Genomic DNA, 14,913 nt, shown 5'->3' with positions numbered 1-14,913 from the left:
CCTTTTGTAAGTTTACCTTATCTCTAGCACTTCCTCTAATCTATATTTACAATGTAGAGTTCTTCTTTTCTCTAAAACATAAATGTGATCATTATGATTTCATACATCTCCACTGTGAAGGACAGATAATGTCTTCCAAGGATGGTGCCTATTCTAATCTCTGGAACTTGTGATGTTACTTTACTTTGAAAAATCAGAGTCTTTGCAGATGTAATTAAGGATCATGAGATGAGAGGACTATCCTGAATTATTGGGGTGGATCCTAAATACCAGCACAGTATCTTTATAAGAGGCAGAAGGATTTAGACCCACAGAGAAGAAGGCAGTGTGAAGACAGAGCTGAAAGTGACAGAGCCACAGCCCAGGGTTGCGTGCAACAACCAGAAGCTAGAATAGACATCAGGGCTTCTCCCTGAGAGCTACCAAAGAGGGAGCGTGGCCTTGCCACACCTTGATTTTAGATTTCTAGCCTCTACAACTGTGAAAAAATAAATTATTGTTTTAAGCTATTGAGCCTGTGGTAATTTGTTACAGTAGCCTCAGGAAACTTAAGAAAATGATCAAGCTTTTTGTTATGCAAGGCCTTTTGTGATCTGGGCTCTGCCATCCATCATTTTCTAACCTAATGTATCATTATTTTTCCAAATGGATCTGGTGACTATGAGTGACTGGAACTGTAGTTTTATTCATTTTCTCATTTTAATAGGGTGAGTCTCACTTTACTAATTCTCACTTTACTAAAATTTATAAATAACTCTCAAAATAGACATACACAAATTCTTTTAAACACAAGTACCAAAATCAGGAGAATCAGATGAGTAGAAAATTTAGGAAGACAAAGACATGAAAGAAAAGATGAATCACCATATTTTACAAATGATCATTGGAGACCATTCTCTGGACATTCCCTTGATCTATTTTCCCCAATATTCCATGTCATGTGGCCCATAAAATCTTCCATTAGGATTCTGAAGCTGTTAACAATCATACTTGTCATTAAGATGGGTCTAACAATCACCATTTTGGTTTTCAGGGTGTACCCCACTCATAGTAGTTGGGGTCATCTTCTATATATTTGGAGGAAAGTGTGGTTGGAAATTTGCCTGGACCAGAAACTTTCTAGTTTTTCAGTTCATCTTTGCTTTTCTTATATTATTCCTTGATGGTGAAGGTTCCTTATGTGGTACAATTATTCATAATCTCTTGATAATCTTTAATGATTATCAAGACATGTTTCAGTGACCGTTTTCAGCATATCTGGGGTAATAACTTCCCTACTATTTCAGTTTTTTCTTTTAAAGATTTATTTATTTTTATACAAGAGCTGGGTTACAGGCTAGGGGAGCAGGAGGGTGAGAGGATTCACCAGAGACAAAGTGGGGAGCAGAACAGGCAGACTGACTGAAATATACTGATGAGGGGAGCAGTGGGCATGACAGGAGAGGTCTGCCGCCGCACCATGTGGGTATCTCCCTGGTCAGCAGGAAATTGAACCAGCACTGCAGAGGCTGCGGACAGCTTCACAGCACTGCACTCAACCTGCTGCACCACTGGGGAGGCCCCTGTTTTAGTTTTTAATTTGAATTTGCTCCCTCCTTTCATGGCACTAGGGAGAGGCAATTTAAGCATTTTAGCTTTGTTTTCTACATCTTTAGTGTAGCTCTCAGGTTTTTTACTTTTATTTATTTATTGATTATTTTAAATTTATTTATATATATTTTACATCATTGTTTATTTTTAAACAAATGTTTGCTTTTTTTTTTTCTTCAGGTATAGTCCCCACAGAATTTCCTCCACCATTTCACCCGTGCACCATCACCACAGTCCCCTGTGCTCCTCCCTCCCTTCCTCTGATCCCTCTCCCTCCTCCTCCCCTGCAGGATGTCTCTGGTTTATAATTGTCTGTTTGTTTTTGTTTTGTTTATATCGTTACAGTTTTTTTTTTTTTTAAAACTTTTAGTTCTGGGATCTCTGCTGGCTTTACAATGTGTATCAACCCTGTAAATCTCTGTTGTTCTTTCCTCAGTTCAAAAGTTCTCAGATGGAGATTCTTCAGGGACGGACCATCTAAAGCAGGCCCTGATTTCATTTCTGACATGAGTGCAACTAAAAAGTACTGCAATGAGGCCTCTGGTAGAGCTTTGCTTGATGCTTTTAGTGCTTTGAAATTTCAGGGAGTCCCTTTCAGCATCACATAACTTTGCAATCAAGGATGCAGAGCTTTCGGGTTATTGTCAATCTTCCCTGCCTTCTTCTTTTTTTTTTTTATGGTTTATTTATTTATTTATTTATTTATACAAGCACTGGGTACAGTCAGAAGCGCAGGAGGGTGAGAGGATTCACCAGAGACAGAGTGGGGTACAGAACAGGCAGACTGACTTAATACACTGCTGAGGGGAGCAGTGGGCACCACAGGAGAGGTCTGCGCTCCATGTGGGACCCTTGCCAGAGGCCAGCGGCTGCGGGGAGGGGGAGGGAGGGGGCAGGGGATCAAACTGGCGCTGTAGAGGCTGGGGGCAGCTTTGCAACCCAGTGCTCAACTGCTGCGCCACCAGGGGAGGCCCCTTCCCTGCCTTCTTCATTCAGTTTAGACACTTCTTGTCAACCAGAACCATCCAATCAAGAAATATGTCATGAAAGTGTTCATTTTCTCAGTTCATGACTTTCCTTTTCTGAGACACTGCCTCTTGTCACAGCAATTCCAAAGTATCTAGGATTCAGCAAGCTTCCAGTAAGCACCAGATCATTGCTTCTTTTTTCTTTCCCCAGTGAATGGTTCAACCACCAGCTGCTTTCAGGTTGATTCATCTGCAGGTAATCTCTCCCTGCAGAGAGAAGTGTCCTGTCCCTGTTCTTCAAATTCATATTCTAATTCACCTTTGCTGTCAAAAATCCTTCAAGGATTTATGGAGAAGTTTCCCTTTCCTGCTGAAACTCTAAACAATGGGGTTCTCTTTAGCCTCGGCCTCTTCAACATCTCCTCCCTTTCCCCACGTGAGCCAATTTCATCATCTTGACTACAAGTACTCCACCTCCCTTCAGTGATATCCATTCCCTCTTCTTCATCTGAATCTTTCAGCATCTTTTTCTTCAATATCATTTGTGGCTGCTTGCCCAGGTCCTTCTGTGGAATTACTGTCAACTCTGTGTCTTCCTCTGGTCCCTGAAGGAGAGACAGCAGGGTACTAACACCAAAGTGAAAAACATGCCTGAGCTGGACTCAACATTAGGTGTGAGGTGGGATGTGGGTTTTGGGGAGAAGAGAATTGTGGGTGCTTCCCTGATGGCAGAGCTAGAAACCTAGAGTGTGCCCTTGGTTGCCTTCTCCACCCAGGCCTTGTGCTGCAGCACCATGAGGAGCCAGGGCACTGATGGAAGCAGTAGACACAAGTCACAGCCTGACAGCCTCCTGAAAAGGCAGCAACTTACCTCTTTCGGACTGTGGTACCAAGGAAGGTGCTGCACTTCAGGGTGCCTAGGCTGTTGGGGAACACAGTGGAGCCACCATCCCAAGGCAGATCTCATTGAGGGAGGGCCAGGGAAGTTGCCCAGGGAGGAAGCTAGTGGCAGAGGTGGTGGTAGGGATGGAGTAGGGGTGCTGCCTCTCCTCTGGGGCGCTCCTACTCCTCCTGCTGTTCATACAGGCTGGCAGATCTCAAACCATAGAATTGGGGTCCAGCAGCACAGGGGGCTTTCCTTTTTCAACTCCTCAGAGATTGAAGGGTTACTGGCAGGAGCCTGGTCCCACCTCACTGGGGAGCACTGGCAGGGTTTTGCTTCTTGAGGCTACCATTGGGTTCTTGCCTACTGGAAGGTTTTAAATTATGCCATTTTCCCCCTCAACTTTCTGTAATATATATGCTCTTTCATTTCTCTAGAACACCCAAATTCTTCTCGCTGCGCAAGAATCAGCTTAAGAATACTAGAAAATCAATGTGATAGTTGAGATGGGAGGAGAATGTGGATGTGATAATTGTAACTTTTAAAATCAAAATTAATTATATAGGGCAATTTGTGTAAATATGCACTGACAGATTTGTGACTTATTATCAGTCAAATATGAGTGAAAATTTAACCTAAATTTAGCTTAATCTCTTTATATTTATAATTATAGTGCTGTCTTTCTGAGGGTGACAATTGATGTTTCAGAAAGAAATTCTTTGACAGTTTTAAGGATTAATCCCTGAAATACATGGCCAGCATGACAGAATATGCTGATCTCAGCACATGTCCACTTTACTGGGCTACATAGCCAGACCTCTGCTGCTAAGAGTATTGGCATTTTCTCATGTTTATTGATATATAATTGACATAGAACATTGTGTAACTCTAAAGTATACAAGATGTTGACTTAATGCTATAAATTGCAACATGATGACTACCTTAGTATTAGTAATACCTCCATCCCATCACATAATTATCATTTCTTTATTGTGGTGAAAATATTTGATATATTTTCTTAACAACTTCCAAGTATTGCTAGTATCTATAATCACAATGCTGTCTATTAGATCCTCAGAACTTATTTAACTTTTTAATTTTTTTTAAAGATTTATTTATTTATGCACACAAGAACTGGGGTATAAGCCAGAGATGCAGGAGGTGAGAGGATTCATCAGTGAGAGTGGGGAGCAGAACGGGCAGATCTACTGAAATACACTGCTGAGGGGAGCAGCAGGCAAGACAGGAGAGGTCTGCTGTGCCATGTGGCTTGCTCCCTGGTCAGCTGGGATGGAACTCATGCTGCAGTGGCTGGCAATAGCTTGATAGTGCTCTTTAACCCCTGTGCTACCAGGGAGGCCCAAAACTTATTCAACTTTTAACTGAAGTTTATACTCTGTAACTAACAACTCCTCATTTCCTCTACTTCTTAGTAGTCACTATTCTGCTCTCTATTTTTACAAGTTTACTTCTTAGGATTCCTCATACAAATAGCATCAGGTTGTGTTATTGCAAATGGTAGGATTTCGTTCTTTTTCATGACTGAATAGTATTTGAGTGTGTGTGTGTGTGTGTGTGTGTGTATTCATTCTTCCTCAGCCTCCAATTTCATTCTTTTTCACGACTGAAGAGTATTTGTGTGTGTGTGTGTGTGTGTGTGTGTGTATTCTTCCTCAGCCTGCAGAGGAGGAAATTAAGCCCCACCACACACTGATTTTAGACTTCTATGACTACGATTATGTGCGTGTTTACTTTTTTTATCCATTCATCCGTTCACAAACAGTTGGATTGTTTTCCTATTTTGGCTATTGTGATTGATGTTGGGGGTGCAGATTTTTTAAATTTCCTGTTTTCATTTATTTTTCCAACTATAAAATAGGTAAAAGAACTGGATAAAGATATTGCCAAAGGAGACATTCGAAAAAGCCAACATGTAATGAAATGATGATCAACATCATCAGAGGAATGCAAATCTCAGGCCTGTTACACTACTATTTAAGGGAAAGGGACAAGAGATAATAAGTGTTTAGTGAGGATGTGGTGAAAAGGTAACTTTTGTATACTGTTGAGAATGTATATTTGTATAACCACTGTGGGGGAAAAAAAAAGTATTGACGTTTCTAAAAAAATTAAAAATGGAATATTGGCTTTTAATAGTTAATAGCTGTCCTCTTTGTGCCTATCAACCTGCCTCTGTAGACTGACTGACTTATATATTTAACAAAATACAAAAGACAAGGAAATATAAATAAACAGGCGATGTACCCCAGCTGGGACCAACTCTGTGGTGCAATATGGTCCAGGACTGTCTTTGGCATTAGTTGTAGCTTGCCTCCTTCATCTGCCCTATCAGCTTCCCTCACTCCATTTCTCCTCAGAGCACTGTTCCAAGAAATCACTTATATTCAAATTCTCACCTCAGAGTCTGCTTCTAGCAAATGTGACCTCCGACAGACAGAATTCCCAACTTTATTACTACTAGCCCTTATAGCCTAAGTCTAACAATCAGCCAAGAATTACAGCAAAACATCAGTTATTTAACACACCCTGATATGTGGTGTCTGAGTAAAAAAAAGATAGCTTCAAAGAGTGTGAATCTCTTGAGAAGTAAAATGGTCTTTCTACACAGCTTCTATGTATAATGTATCAATGTGTGAAAATGAATGAATGAATGTTCTAAAATTATAAATGGCCTGTTATAATCTGCGGAGGAAGTTCACCAAAATTATAGGGAAGAGCTACTACTCCACAGTGACGTTCATGATGAAGAGTTTGAGATGCAATCTCTCCCTCATCTAAGCATTTGGCAGTGACATCAAGGCTCAACTTGAATTCCTCTCCCATTGAACTTCTTCTAAAAGTTAGCTAACTCCCCTGGAAAGAATTTTGCTCTCTACTAAACACTATGTTGTCTGAGTATTTGACTTTTATCAAATACCTGACTAAGATCAGCGGTATGGCTGCTGAAATAAGCATTTTCTGAATTCTGCAGACAAATCAAAGTGACTCATAATAACATGAAAATGGTTTCATTTTTGAAAGCTAAATGGCTCTTAAAGGAAATGCCATCCGGAATGTGACTCGACAAAGGGAAAGTTAGAGAGGTCTGAGTAAGAGCACTGGACCTAGGAGAAGAAAAATGGTTCCCTTCCAGCCATATGTGGTTTGTGTAACCTTGAGTGATTTGAGTACTTCAGTGTGGTTGAAAGGAATGAATTGCATAATAATGTTTGTGCATTGTGAAAGTAGTACAAAGAACTTAGAATGTGACAAATGTTTATTATTGTTACCTATTATGGCACAGAGGATTATTTATTGGTCATTTCTTCATTATGCTTCTGTGAATCAAATTCCAGGAAAGAAGTGAAATTGTAGATACCGTAAATTTAATTTCTATTGTAGGCCTTAGAATTAATACAAATTCATCCCCTATTCTACCTGAATAACCAATACAATTTTATGTCAGTAACCTTGTATTTATCTCAAAATACAATTGTAATTATCAGTCTCTATATTCATTACATATAGAGAAATTAACACCTCCTAGTTGCCAAGTACTATCCAAGGCTAGGAGTATACAATAAAACATCAATGTTAAGTAAGAAGGAAGAAGAAGCATTATATTGATATACACAGAAAGATTTAAGTATTTACAAATTGTGCTGACTACTAGGGAAAACAAAATGGAGCCATTAAAAGGGGGAAAAAAGAAGAAGAGCTTTCTGATATGTAGTGGGCAAAAGGTCTCTGAGGAACTGATATTAGCCTAAATCTTCTTGACAAGTAGGCATTATCCAGGTGAAGGATGGGCTGAGAAAGCTCTAAACAGACAGAACAATTTCAGGGATAGCCCTGAATTAGAAAAATCTGTATGCAGTGGACTAAGGGAGAGGTATTTTTTAAAAAATATTTATTTATTTAAAGATTTATTTATTTTAAAAACTGGGGTACAAGCCAGAGGTACGGGGGCATGGGGGTGAAAGGATTCACCAGAGACAGAGAGAAACAGAACAGGCAGACTGACTGAAATACACTGCTGAGGGGAGCAGCTGGTGAGACAGGAGAGGTCTGCTGCACCATATGGGTTGCTTCCTGGCCGGCTGGGGATCGAACTTCTGTTGCAGTGACTGCTGGCTGCTGATAGCTTCATAGTGCTGTGCTTATCCCCTTGTGCCAATGCTAGTCAGAATTTGACTCGACAAAGGGAAAGTTATGTTTCAGTTGTTGATTCAATCATTTGTGACAGCTCAGAACATTTAATTGTGGTTAAAAGACCTGCATTATGCATATGATTTAAAACTTACAGTACAATCCATCTGACAGTAGCTGGTAGAAAAGAAAGGGGAAGAAATACAGGAAAAATAGAGCTCTTAACAATGGCTCTCCCAAAGAGTGACTCGAAGGCTAAAATTGATAGAACAAGAAAGGGAGAATTGTGAATTGGTGGAGGAAATTCTATGGGGACTACATCTGGGGGGGGGGGGGGAAGCAAACATTGCATAAAAATTAACAATGATGTAAAATATATATACATAAATTAATAAAAATGATCACACACAAAAAGAAAGCTACCTAAGTTACTAATAACCACAAGGAACATTAAGAAAAACACATACACAGTGATACAGCTGTTGAGATGGGGCAGGACAAGAGGAATAGGAATAAAAAGGCTTAAAACCTCAGGTTGCTGTGAATAGCAACCATCTGCTTCAACGTCACCCGGCAATTAGAACAAGAAGGACACAACCTGTGTCAACATGACTTAGTTGTTTGTACCAGAAGAACTGCCTAAGATAAGATTATTCATCAATAAATAATTTCACCATTGGCCTGCAAGAAGTTTCAGCAGATCAGTTTTTCTGAGACAACATTTGGCTCGCTTAGGAAAATATCTCGCTTATCAAACATTTTCTTATCCAGACTCACTTTAAGACCTTCATCTCAGTAGGTAAAAATTAATGTTCAATCCCAATTACTCAGGTTACTCAAGTCTAGCCCTTAAAGATCCCTAAAGACACATTCTGACCTCTCCTCTTAAGATACCACGAAAACTCTGTCAGGGTGTTCTCCCTTAGTGCACTAATGTTTATAAATTTTGGTTCTGTTGTATTTATAGGTGATCCGGCAATATTCTGGAGGAATTCAGAATATTCTCAACAAAGAGAAAAGTAAAAAAATTAACAACTATTTCATAGTTTGACAGACATTGGCAGAAACAGAGTCGTTGAAAATTTGAATAACTCACTAGTAAAAATTCACAGCATTTTAGGATAACGACGTGAACTATAGCTGTAGTCATCTCAAGGATAGCATTAAGGCAGAAGATGATTGCTTTTCATCTAAGATTGTCTGCACTATCTCACTTTGACATATGGATATTGCTTTGAGAAAAATAAAAAAAGTTATACAAAAATGAAGACAGGAATGATTAGAAACACAAAATAAACACTGAAGGAATATTCTTCAGTTATCTAGAATGTGATCCTCAATTTCAAGATTTTGCCTAATTTAATTCTATCTTGCTAATTTCAGCTGAGTATCTGGCCTATAAGTAGACATTCATTAAACATTTGTGGAATGTTTATATTTGTGGAGCTTATATTTAAATCACACACTAATTAAAAATGCTTACATATTTCCAGTGGCTAAGATGCTCTTTCTTTTCTGGCTTGTTGATTTTAGTTTCAATTGAATCAGCTGTCAAATTGGAACATGTGCTTAGAGCTCCTTGGAAGCAGGAGTAAAGTGGGTATGGAAGAGATGTGGATTCAGTGAAGCAAGGTAAGCATGTGGCAGTTAAGGAAGTGTGCTTCATTCCTACCTTCAAAAGAGAATGTTCCACAAGGAGTGTATTAGCTGACAACCTCCAGTAGCTGCACCTCCAATCCTTAGCATCATTCAAGCATAGATACTCTTTGGGCTGTCTTTAGCCTAATATTGAGTATGGTAGGGAAATAGCTAGGTTATTCCTGCCCAAAGCTGGACTCCTAATAGGTCATCTTTGCTCCACTGCTGTTCATTGGAATAGCCAAGACTTTCTTAGAGCTCAGTTATAATCTCAGACTCATGCTAGCCACTCCCCCTACCTTCTCTCTCCTCTTTCAGAATATGAAAAATATATTGTGAACCAAAATCATTCTTCCCTACTGTTTTTATCTTCTTGTTATCCTTCAAAGTAACTTTCCCCACAAATCTTTGGTACATCTTTTTTTCTGTGGATTTGTTTTAGAACACCGGAATGGATACATGAATAGGGCCAAGGAATTAGTTGGTGCTGAATGGAAAGCAGACATTTGTCCTTACTTATTTGAGTGGTAGAAATATGTCCCACAGTTGGTTCTCACAAGGAATTTAAAGAATATTTTGATACCTTTGAAATGTTCCTGAATAGAGAAATAGAGTTTTTAGTCTGTTCTGCCTGTTTCCTCTTCTGGTCAGTTTCCCAGAGGATCAAATCCCACACAGGCTGTGGACATTGATGTAGTATCTCTGATATTTAGTAAAATTTCTGCTTAAGAGAGAACACCTATGTACTGGTAGGTCGGTTAGTTGCTGGTTCTATGTGAACGCACAGTTTACATGACATGGATTACGAAAAAGAAACAGCCCCGCTTGTGAAATAAAGACAGGCACCACGGTGACAGGGACATATGACACACAGACCCCCATGACCTTGGCCATGTTTGCTCATTGGGATGCAACTCTGACAGACAGTACTTTCTCTGGAGCTTCCCACTGGATTGGTGTGATTAATCCCACATGAGCATCGTTGTACTAGCAAGCACAGGGCAGGTTCTCTATTGATTCGGGCAGATGGATAAAGGAGAGTCCTGGGACCCTCAGTGGCTTTTTCAGCCTTTAATGCTCTTTCCACTCTGGTTGTTGTGGGACAAGCCTGCAGGCTGGCGAGGCAAGGAGGCAGGGAGGCCAGGGGATTAGGAGGCTGAGAGACCTCCCAGGCCCCAGTAAATCTTTACTTTTTCTCTTTGGGCTTTCTGGTGTTCTCTCGTGGTCTCTGCCTCTTATAGCATCCCCTGTCTGCTCATAGCCATTCTGCCATAGTTGGTCCTGTCTCTGAGTGATGCTGCCCTTATAGCCTCCGCCTCTAGGCCCAGGTGTGCGCACTCACGCATGCCCACACCACACCCCAAGTGTCCACCCCAGGCGTGTGTACCTGGAGCCCATGCTCCCAAGTGCCTTCTGCATTCAGGGCCACAGGTGATAGCCACAGAGGCCAACAGTGTAAAAGCCTGACTATCACTTACCCTACAAGCATCTTGAATCCCAAGCTGGGATTTGGAGTCTGAATCCCAATAATTCAGCCTGCAATAGTTACTAAGAAAATGCCAATAACTCCAAAGAAAAGGAATTTGTGGAGTGTGGGAAAATAAAAGTGAATAAATGTTGATTTCAGAGAAAACATTTTATAATCTTGGAAAAGCTACTTGAAATCATGTGCCATACTTTTATTTATGCTCAGTGATTATGCTCAGTGATTTATGCTTAAGGATTATGCTCAGTGAAATAAATCAGAAGGAAAAAGAAAAATATTGGATGGTTTCACTTAAAGGAGGAATATAGGAGAACCAAATAAAGGATCAGAAATAATAATAATAACAATAGCAAATAAAAAAACAAAATTAACAGGCAAAATTAACAGAGACATTCTGCAGGGGAGGGGGAGAGAGAGATATCAAAACAGGGACGGGAAGAGCACAAGGGACTGTGGTGATGGTGTATGGCTGGATTGGTGGTAGGAATTCTATGGGGATCATACATGAGAAAAGAAGGCATATATTGTACAAAAATGAACAATGATGTAAAATATATATGAACTGATTAATAAAAAGGAAAGAAAGCATGTGCCATAGTAACAGGAAAAGATACTCCATTGACCCACAAGGTCCCATGACAGAACTACAGCCGTGAGTTTCCCCTAAGACCTGGACTAGCTCCTGTGGACACAGGCACCTGCTGTGGAGCCTTCACTTAACATTTATGTGGAAGCATCAAAAGAAAAAAAAATTACTTTTTTGTTCCAGAAAAGAACACTGATAGTGCCAGAGTATCCAAATATATTTTTAGTGACCTGTACAGACACACAAAGTGGGCTGCCAAAGGATATTTTAGGAAAAGCATATTCTAAGTGGCCTGAAAGGAAGAATTCAGAAGATGGTTTTTGAATTCTGGAGACAAATTCCGAAGGAAAAGCTTTGATGGGGATGAGCTGGGTGTGGGAAATTGTTAGACCTGAGGAAAGACAATTCCGTTAGCTGTATGGGCACAAACAGGTTCACCTGGGAAGGCTGGGCAACAGCATAGTTTGGCAGTGAAGATGGGGCTCTGGAAGTGGGTTCAAATACAGGCTCTGTCCTGGCTGTCACTTAGCATCTGAGTCATCAGCTTCCCTGGTTCTCAATGTCTTTATCTAAAAACAGAGTTTTAATCGCTCTTAAGGTTGTGAAACTTAAAGATGTGTTTGGGTAAAGTCTTCCAAACAGCTTGACTAATATATTTGGGGGAGCCTTGGTGAGTTAGTTCCAAGATCCTGGGAGGAGGAGGACGTTATTAAAATCTGCTGTGATAACTGCACAATCATCAGAGAGCTGTGAACTCTCCAAAAAATAGATTCAAGGGAATGGTTCCATGCACAGGGTTGAGTCAGCTATGGTTCCAGGGAGGAGAAATATTCAGAGGCCTCAGAGGGGACCACGTTCTGTGAACCATTGCCGGTGTCCTATCCTCTAACAGTTGCCCTCCTTAATTGATGCATTTATTTCTCTTAGTCTCTACTTCATTTTGCCTTTGACAATGACTCCATAAGTATAAAACCTCCAGAAAATTATAAACTATGGGGCTCAATTAAACGTGTTTGAAAATACTATCATGGAATTCTGGAAAATTTAGCACCTGCCTTCCACAGAGCAAAACAAATCCTTGACAAGTTATTTGCCTGTGCCTTAGTTTTTCCTTTTGAAAAATTACGAAATACTTCCAGGAGATGGCGACAGTTGATCATATTTGAACTGCAGTTAGACTAGATTTTAATACAGTGGTTTATCCAGGCACTTTTATTCCAATTACTTTTTTTTTTTTCCCCAAGCTTGCACCTTGAAACAGAAATAAAAGCTATCATAAAGACAATTTTCAGGAAACATTCCAACTCAAATTAGGGCTAAGGTCTTCAAAAACATCATTGTTAAAATCACATCAATCACTTTTTGAAGGCAAGTTTTGGAAGGGGGAGAAGCGAAGGGCCAAATACTTTGGATAACTTCCCAATCATAGGTAGCTTGACCAAAAGAGCTGTGCATTTCTGGAACACTCAGAGATACTGCTTCCAAGGTGTGTTCTTTGTATTTCACTCTCACATATAATTATTGGCCAAAACTTGTGGGCTCAGCCCCTAGAGGACACATTTTACAGGTCATAAATGTTCTAAATGTTTAATTCTTTGCAAAGCTTCACAAAGCAGCATGAATTCCAGGGCTGAGTTTTGCCTCGGGTTATCTATCCACCATCTTCAACTATGTGCTTGCTTGTGAGATGCCAAAGGGTCACTCTGTGTCCAGACTTGGTAAGAAAAGCCATTGGAATGTTTCATTTCTCTCTGGACATAAAACTTCTTTGTGCCTAAATGTATTATAATGCTGGGACACACACTTGTCCATGGGGCATAAAGAAAGGCTGAGAAGGAAGGCAGAAAAAAAGTAATTTGAATCAAGTATGGAGTTATTTGCTAGGGCCAATGTCAAGTTTGGGAAAATTTGCAAATTATGTCAAGGAAAGGAAATAAAAATTGTCCATACGCTAACTAAATATGGCACTTTTTAAGATGGCATTAAAATGAAAGATTCTAGTCTGTATTAATATTTATCATGATACTTCAAGAGAGAGAAAAGATAACCGTATTTCAAAAAAGCAAGGTATAGTTATAAGGCCTGAGACGTGTGTGTGTGTGTGTGTTTGTGTGTGTGTGTGTATGCATAATGAATATTCCTTCCTTTGTTTTATGCCACAGATCCCAGACATGGCTATTTTCTAAAGTGGGGTCCATGCCAAAGTTGTTATTTCTATACCTAAATGAAGGGCTTTTTTCCTTCATTCACTTTGCCCACACCCCCAAAATACCCTGCCAGTTATCTGGTTAGTTGTGCCCATCCTGTTAGCACAGGTTTCAAGAAACAAAACAACATAGACAAGAGACAAATTTCAAAGAAAAGTTTTAGAAGTAATGTTTAAGTAATGTAATTTTATCTCTATTGGTGCTTTCATTGAATATCTTGAACAATTTTTTAGAAATGTTAACAGTAAAACACTGCATCTATGATCTGTTTATTTGTGAGAGTGAGAAAGTAGTTATGACTATATGTAGGAAAAAGAAAACACCTTGAAGAAAATCAAGGGAAAATAGAGTTTCAAAACAACTCATTGTAAAAATGATTTCAAAATATCTTTAAAAATATAAATCTAAAAATGTTCTTTGGAGTATTGGTTAAATTTAACAATTTCTAGTCTATCATTTATTTATTTATTGAGGCAATGATGGTTGACATCATTATTTGTATTTGGGGAGTATAGGACCCTTGGCTGTTCAAATGTTATTGTGTTAGTGCTTTGAAAAGCAAAAAATATACAAAGATTTGAATGTAATTCTTACATTAGTGTTAACACTAGAAACCATCTACAGGTTAAGAATTAGGTAAATCATTTTGCAAACGAGGCTTGTTCATTCATGAAAATGTTTTTTCAAAATAAGTAATTAACATGATATTTTATGTTCATAACATCATTTCAAAACATTCAGAATGCAGACCGTATATCCAAACAGTAAGAAAGCAAAACACCACAAATAAAAAAAAAATAATTTCACAGAAAGGAAGACTGCAAGAAAATTCACCAGTATATTCCATAGTAGATATATTTAGCAGTGATATTATGGTTATTTTTTTTTTCTGAATTTCTCTGTAATTTCCCCCAGATTTTGATGGTGAGCTGTACTTTCTTTTAGAAAGACTGTACAGACCTGCTCACACAGTTTGCATAGTTGTTTCCTGCCTCATTTTCTCATTTGCAGAATGAAGGTATTCTGGCATCCCATGGATTTTTCATAACAACCCTCTGTCATCTAACAAAGAAAAAAAATAAAGAAGTACTTAAAATGACTAGTGAGTTTGGAGGGTGGCTTATTAATTATTAATTAACTAATAACAAGTGTGTGTTATTAAAATAAGTCTCCTACAGGGAAAAAACTGTATCCTGGGTAATGTGAAGGGAGAAATAATAGACAACTCATTCTTCCTTTGTCATAAAATTTTCCCCTCCTCTAAGAGGAGATGAGGGACCATTAGATGTTATTCCTTTTGGTCAAGAGCACTTGCCTCTAAAATCCCCCTTGACAGTAAAAGTCTAGCTTGGTAAAGTGCCAGCTTTTGTGAGCTTTTTTTGAGTCATAAAGAGTTATATGAGAAT

Source organism: Talpa europaea, assembly GCF_964194135.1.
Source record: "Talpa europaea genome assembly, chromosome: 11".
In the NCBI taxonomy this organism is placed as follows: domain Eukaryota; kingdom Metazoa; phylum Chordata; class Mammalia; order Eulipotyphla; family Talpidae; genus Talpa; species Talpa europaea.
Note: the sequence above shows the minus strand (reverse complement) of the source record.